This window comes from Tripterygium wilfordii, chromosome 16 (genome assembly GCF_013401445.1).
Source record: "Tripterygium wilfordii isolate XIE 37 chromosome 16, ASM1340144v1, whole genome shotgun sequence".
NCBI lineage: Eukaryota > Viridiplantae > Streptophyta > Magnoliopsida > Celastrales > Celastraceae > Tripterygium > Tripterygium wilfordii.
The window spans coordinates 8,075,714-8,083,089 of NC_052247.1; the positions used below are offsets into that span (position 1 = coordinate 8,075,714).

The 7,376-nt window shown below is 45.2% G+C and overlaps 2 non-coding genes across 2 annotated transcripts; both read left to right on the plus strand.

Moving 5' to 3' along the window:
* Positions 1-3,461: 3,461 nt before the first annotated feature.
* LOC119981555 lies at positions 3,462-3,617 on the plus strand. The gene has a single exon (XR_005464167.1). It is a non-coding gene; the product is annotated as a 5.8S ribosomal RNA (ribosomal RNA).
* A 223-nt stretch (positions 3,618-3,840) lies between these two features.
* On the plus strand, positions 3,841-7,096 carry LOC119981548. The gene has a single exon (XR_005464161.1). It is a non-coding gene; the product is annotated as a 28S ribosomal RNA (ribosomal RNA).
* Positions 7,097-7,376: the final 280 nt, after the last annotated feature.

Consider the following 7,376-nt stretch of genomic DNA (forward strand, 5'->3'; position numbering starts at 1 on the left):
ATATTATTTAACAAACTCCTCACCAACATCCTGCACAGAGGTAGTAAGAGTACCATTGTCACAGAGGATAATAGGGATGAAATTCCTTCTATGCCTCTGGCTCATAAGGGCATGAAAGAATCTAGAACCTTTATCACACTCCTTTAGGAAAGTGGACTTAAGCTTCTGACTAAAAAACATATGTTCAGCAGCCTTGAGATTAGTAAGTTTTGTCCTCAGATGCTTCTCCTACAACATAAGCTGAGGATTGTCTTTGTCATTCTGCAAGATAATCTGATGGGAGTCCAACTCAACAGCCGCCCTAAGAACTCTTTCAGAGATATGACTGACGTGCAACCTATTCAGAGTTTTCAAAGGCCCTTTCAAATGCTTAAGTCTTTTACACAAAATAAACATTGGAGAACCATTAACAGGAATATGCCAATTTACCCCCACCAACTCCAGAAACTGATTATGAGCAGTCCACATGTTATAGAATTTAAAAGCCCTCTTACCCTGCAACTACATGGCCCCCAATTGAACTGTAGCAGGAGAATGATCTGAAAAAGCCCCAAGAGGAGGGAAATGAACATGACTTAGCATCTGTAAGGAGAACCAGGAAGTATTTACCAAAACCCTATCAACATTTTGCTCCAAATACTGCCATTGGACCAGGTAAAATGATTGCTAGTGTAGTTTAAATCAGAAAGGCCAAATCAGAACAACACCTTCTGAAATCATCAACTTCATAATTAGAGACAGGATTCCCTCCATGCTTGTCAACATGAGATAGAATAGAGCTAAAATCCCCTATAATTATCCAAGGAGATGTAGAAACCCAACTCCTTAAATCCTCCCATAACCGTCTCCTGGCAATAACGATATTAAACCCATAAACAAAAGTAGCAACAAAAGTAGACTGAGTTACCAGATTAGTGATATTAACATGAAGGGCCTGGGCTGATATATCAATAGAATCAATCTGAACAGAAAGAGGATTCCAGAAAACCATAATCCTAGTCGTGTTAGCAACATCCACATTAGCCAGAAACTTCCACTACTTCAATCTAGACTTACGAAACTAAACAAGCTTGTTGGAACTCAGCTTGGTTTCCAAAAGAACACAAACATCCAAATTATTCTTTTTCATGAGATTTACAATCTCATGCTATTTTAGAGGGTTGTTAAGCCTTCTAATGTTCCAACAGTATAATAACATTAGAGGGATGGGGGAATTAGGGATCCCCTACCCCTTCCAGATGCCCTGTTGGCATGCATCTTAGCTCCACTCCTAGTTATCACACCCTCAGCAATACCTGCCCTCCTACTTTGACCATCAGAAACATGATCTTCAGCTGGAGGCACCGTTTCTTCTTGGCTAACTTGGAGTTCTTCTTACCCCTAATTAATTCCCAACCCTCTTCTTCAGCTTCAATATACATTGGATCAAAACTGTGATTTTCCAGAACACTTTTACCCTTCTGCTTATCAACTGAGACAGAAGAAGACCCCAATCTATCCAAAACACTACCCTTCTTAGCACCTTCCATAACCCAACAGATTGCTCCAAAGGTGTCCCATTAGGTAAGAGAATATCTATAGTATGAGGCAACTCATCCAATAGATCCATTTCAAGAAGAACCCTGGCATAAGATAACCTAGATAAGGTGGAGGTAAGCTTATCACATTGCAATGGTTTTCCCAACACACTAGCTATCTTGGATAGACATTTCATTGACCAGCATTTGAGAGGCAAATTTGGGAATTTAACCCAGACAGGAACTCTGGTCATTTCCTCAGAGGCAAAGTCAAAATATTCAGGCATTGGTCTTGACATTAGTGGTCTGCCATAAACTGGGTAAGGACCTCCACCAAGTACAGCCAGTTTATCCTCCTCCTTAGTGAATCTATAAATTAACCAGCCAGAGTCATGAATAGTTAGGACTGCCTCACATTTCCATTTTGATTCAATAATGTTATTCAGGACTCTAAAACCAGGAAATTTACTAGCTACATAACCCACAATATAATTTTCCCATATATCACAGTCATCATCCAGATCATCACCAAGCAAAACATAATTTTTCTTGGCACTAATTTCAATGAAATGTTCAACCTTAGAACAATTATCCATGCTTCTGTCAGTGCTAAAGAGATCACGCCATTTGCCTTTAACAGGCTCAGTATGTCCAGACATACCTGAACTTGGTTTAGAACCAGAAGCATCCCCCAAAAAAGCTTGCTCCTTTTCGTGCCTTCTAGAAAAAGGCTCAGGCATGTCACCAATGCCCAAAGGAAGATCAGGTTTCCTCTCCTCATGCTCGCCAAAAGGACCTTTGGAAGCTTCTCCTTGCTCGATAATTCTAGCGTGAGGGGAATCATAGTTGAAGAACTTCGATTTTGTACTAGAACCATCCGTAGAGGCAGAATAATCCACTTGCTCCTCCTTAAAATCCTCTTTCTCAGACATTTCATCAAACACCACCTGGTATTGAGATGGAGAAGGACTCACCAAACCAGCATTATCAGTAGTTATATCATCGACATTAATCAGATACTTGCTCGGACTTGAACCACCTATTAGGGTTTTGAAATTCGCAACTATTTCAGGGATAGCAACCTCCGTCTAAGCACTCTCATGAATTGTCGAGATGAGGCTTCGCCATGACCCGAAGCTTGAACAACGAAAGGAGCTTACAAAGCTAGCACGGTGTTATTATGAAGAGCAATTTATGCCTCCTCTTGGAGTTGTTTCAGCATCTTCTTCCCTCGAGAACCAGGAGTCACCGCCTTCTTCTTGTTCTTGGCCATCGAAGAAGTAAGAACCAAGATCGGAGCTAAAGTTGATATAGAAGAGAAATCGAGAGGGAAAGCAATTTTGGGAAAACGAGAGCATCTCTCTCTAGCTTAGGCCGAAGAAGCTCGAGGCAATAACAGGTCTGTGATGCCCTTAGATGTTCTGGGCCGCATGTGCACTACACTGATGTATTCAACGAGTATATAGCCTTGGCCGATAGGCCTGGGCCATCCTTGAAATTTCATCATGATGGGGATAGATCATTGCAATTGTTGGTCTTCAATGAGGAATTCCTAGTAAGCGTGAGTCATCAGCTCACGTTGACTACGTCCCTGCCCTTTGTAAACACCGCTTGTCGCTCTTACCTATTGAATGGTCCAGTGAAGTGTTCGGATCGCGACAATAGGGGTGGTTCGTCATTGGCGACTTCGCGAGAAGTCCGCTAAACCTTATCATTTAGAGGAAGGACAAGTCGTAGGTGAACCTGCAGAAGGATCATTGTCGAAACCTACAAGGCAGAACGACCACGAACAAGTGAAAACTAACGCAGGTGATGGGCCTTTTGGGCAGATCGCTCGAAGTCTAAGGGGAGGGATGTGGGAAACTACAGCTCCTCTTCCGTAGGCACAACGAACCCAGGTGCGAATTGTGCGAATTGCATCGTCGTCCATATTATATATGAAACGACCGTCGGCATTGGATATCTCGGCTCTCACATCGATGAAGAACGTAGTAAAATGCGATATTTGGTGTGAATTGTAGAATCCTGCGAACTATCAAGTTTTTGAACTCAAGTTACGCCCGAAGCCGTCTGGCCGAAGGCATGCCTGCCTAGGTGTCATGCAATGTCGCCAACAATCCCCTCACCCCCTGCATAGAGAATAGTTAGGGGTGGCGGATATTGGCCTCCCGTGCGTTTTCGCTCGTGGTTGGCCCAAAAACCAACCCCTTGGCAATGGCAGTCACGGCACGTGGTAGTTCGAAGCACTAGCTCCTTAAAAATAGCTTTGGATAAGCCTCGTCGACGAGGAGCAAAAGACCCTGATGCAAGCGTCCTCACAAAGCGACCCCAGGTCAGGTGGGAACACCCGCTGAGTTTAAGTATATCAATAAGCGGGGGAAAAGAGACTTACAAAGATTCTTTTGGTATTGGAGAGCCATCCGAGAAGAGCCCAGCTTGAGAATCGATCACCCTCAACGTCTGAATTGTAGTATAGAGAAGCGTCCTTTGCGACGGACCGGGCCCAAGTCCCTTGGTAGGGGGCGTCGAAGAGGGTGAAAGCCCCGTCGTGCCCGGACCCTGTCACACCATGAGGCACTGTCGGCGAGTTGGGTTGTTTGGGAATGCAGCCCAAATCGAGCGGTAAATTCCATCCAAGGCTGAATACGAGTGAGAGACCGATAGCAAACAAGTACATCAAGGGAAAGATGAAAAGGACTTTGAAAAGAGAGTCAAAGAGTGCTTGAAATTATCGAAAGGGAAGTGGATGGGGGCCGACATAGCGCCCCGATCGGTTATGGAACGACGAAAGGCGGTCTGTCGATTGGCTCATGATATGGACTGAAGAAGATTGCGACGGCGTCCAAATCACGGGCCTTTGACACGCTTACGGAATATCGTCATTGCGATCGTGGATGGCAGCACGCGCCATCACGACGTGCCTCAGCACTTGTGCGCTCCTATCATTGGCCTACGGGCTCCCCATTCGACCCGTCTTGAAACACGGACCAAGGAGTATGACATGTGTGTGAGTTAAGGGGCAAGAAAACCCGTAAGGCAAAAGGAAGCTAATTGGCGGGATCCCTTTTGGGGGCTGCACCGTCGATCGATCTTGATCTTCTAAGAATGGTTCGAATGAGAGCATACCTGTCAGGACAAAGACAAAGGAAACTCTTGTGGAGGCCCGAAGCGATCCTGACGTGCAAATCGTTTGTCTAACTTGGGTATAGGGGCGAAAGACTAATCGAACCATTTAGTTGCTGGTCCCCTCCGATGTTTCCCTCAGGATAGCTGGAGCCCGACTCGAGTTCTATCTGGTAAAGCCAATGATTAGAGGCATCGGGGGCTCAATGCCCTCGATCTATTCTCAAACTTTAAATAGGTAGGACGGTGCAGCTACTTCATTGAGCCGCGCCACGAAGTCGAGAGCTCTATGTGGGCCATTTTTGGTAAGCAGAACTAGTGATACGGGATGAACCAAATGCAGGGTTACAATGCCCAACTACGCGCTAACTTAGAACCCACAAAGGGTGTTGGTCGATTAAGATAGTAGGACGGTGGTCACGGAAGTCAAAATCAGCTAAGGAGTGTGTAACAACTCACCTGTCGAATCAACTAGCTCTGAAAATTAATGGCGTTTAAGCGTGTGACCTACACCCGATCGTCAGGGCAAGTGCCAGGCACCAATGAGTAGGAGGGCATGGCGGTTGTTGCAAAACCTAGGGCACGAGCAAGGGTAGAGCGGCCGTCGATGCAGATCTTGGTGGTAGTAGTAAATATTCAAAGGAGAACTTTGAAGGCCGAAGAGGGGAAAGGTTCCATGTGAATGACACTTACACATGGGTTAGTCTATCCTAAGAGATGGGGGAAGCCCGTCCGATAGTACCCTGTGTACGAGCTTCGAAAGGGAATCGGGTTAAAATTCCTGAATCGAGACGTGGCGATTGACGACAACGTTAGGGAGTCCTGATACGTCGGCGGGGGCTTCGAAAGAGTTATATTTTCTGTTTAACGGCCTTTCCACCCTGGAAACGGCTTAGTCGGAGGTAGGGTCCAGCTGCCGAAAGAGCATCAGACGTCGCGTGGTGTCCGAGGCATTCTCGACAGCCCTTGAAAATTCAGAGGACCGAGTGCCTCCCATGCTCAGTCGTACTCATAACCGCATCAAGTCTCCAAGGTGAATAGCCTCTGGTCAATGGAACAATGTAGGTAAGAGAAGTCGACAAAATGAATCCGTAACCACGAGAAAAGGATTGGCTCTGAGGACTGGGCACGGGGGTCCTAGTTCCGAATCCATCGGCTGTCAGTGGATTGCTCGAGCTGCTCCCATGGCCAGAGCGGGTCACCGTATGTCGATCGGGGGATAGACTGAGAACTGCTCCTTCTGGGGCCTTCCCCAGACATCGAACAATCGACTCGTAACTGGTACAGACAAGGGGAATATGATTGTTTAATTAAAACAAAGCATTGCGATGGTCCTTGTGGATGCTCACGCAATGTGATTTTTGCTTAGTGCTCTAAATGTCAAAGTGAAGAAATTCAACCAAGCGCGGGTAAACGACGGGAGTAACTATGACTCTCTTAAGGTAGCCAAATGCCTTGTCATCTAATTAGTGACGTGCATGAATGGATTAACGAGATTCTCACTTTCCCTGTCTACTATCTAGTGAAACCACAGTGAAGGGAACGGGCTTGGTAGAATTAGTGGGGAAAGAAGACCCTATTGAGCTTGACTCTAGTCCGACTTTATGAAATTAGTTGAAGGGTGTAGCATAAGTGAGAGCCAAAAATGGCAAATATGAAATACCACTACTTTTAACGTTATTTTACTTATTCTATGAATCAGAGGTGGGGCATTGTCAGATGGGGAGTTTGGCTGGGGTGGTACATCTATTAAAAGATAACACATGTGTCCTAAGATGAGCTCAACGAGAACAAAAATCTCGTCTGGAACAAAAGGGTAAAAGCTCGTTTGATTCTGATTTCCAGTACGAATACGAACCATGAAAGCATGGCGTATCGATCCTTTAGACCAATGAAATTTGAAGCTAGAGATGTCAGAAAAGTTACCACAGGGATAACTGGCTTGTGACAGCCAAGCGTTCATAACGATGTTGTTTTTTTATCCTTCGATGTCGGCTTTTCCTATCATTGTGAAGCAGAATTCACCAAGTGTTGGATTGTTCACCCACCTATAGGGAACGTGAGCTGGGTTTATATCATCGTGAGACAAGTTAGTTTTACCCTACTGATGACAGCGTGCAATAGTAATTAAACCTAGTACGAGAGAAACCGTTGATTCGCATAATTGGTCTTCGCACTTGCTTGTAAAGCCAGAGGCGCGAAGCTATCGTGCATTGGATTATGACTGAACGCCTCTAAGTCAGAATCTGGGCTAGAAGCGACGCGCGTGCCCACTGCCCAATTCTCGAGCAGCCACGATCCATTGAGATTCAGCCCTATGTCGCCCTGATTCATCCCTACCCACTTATTCCAAATCAAACAAGTCCCTCCCTCTACCATATACTTATCTTGCTTTTCAAATAAATCAAACTGATGTTAGGGATTATCAAGTCATGCGTCACCAAGGCATGACTTATGTGCAACCAAGTTAAGTCACTAAAAATCTCAACAAGTCACGAAGGCATGACGTGACGCCAAGTTCCAAAAAATACACCAAGGCATGGGGTGCTACCAAGTCCCTAAGAATACAATGTTAGGGCATGGAGTGCCACCAAGTTCAAAAGAATACACCAAGGCATGACTTGCCACCAAGTCCCAAAGAATACACCAAGGCATAACGTGTCGTCAATTCAGTAAAATAGCACCTTTATATCAATCTCACTTGAATATTTGAAATTGCTTGCCACAAAGTCACTG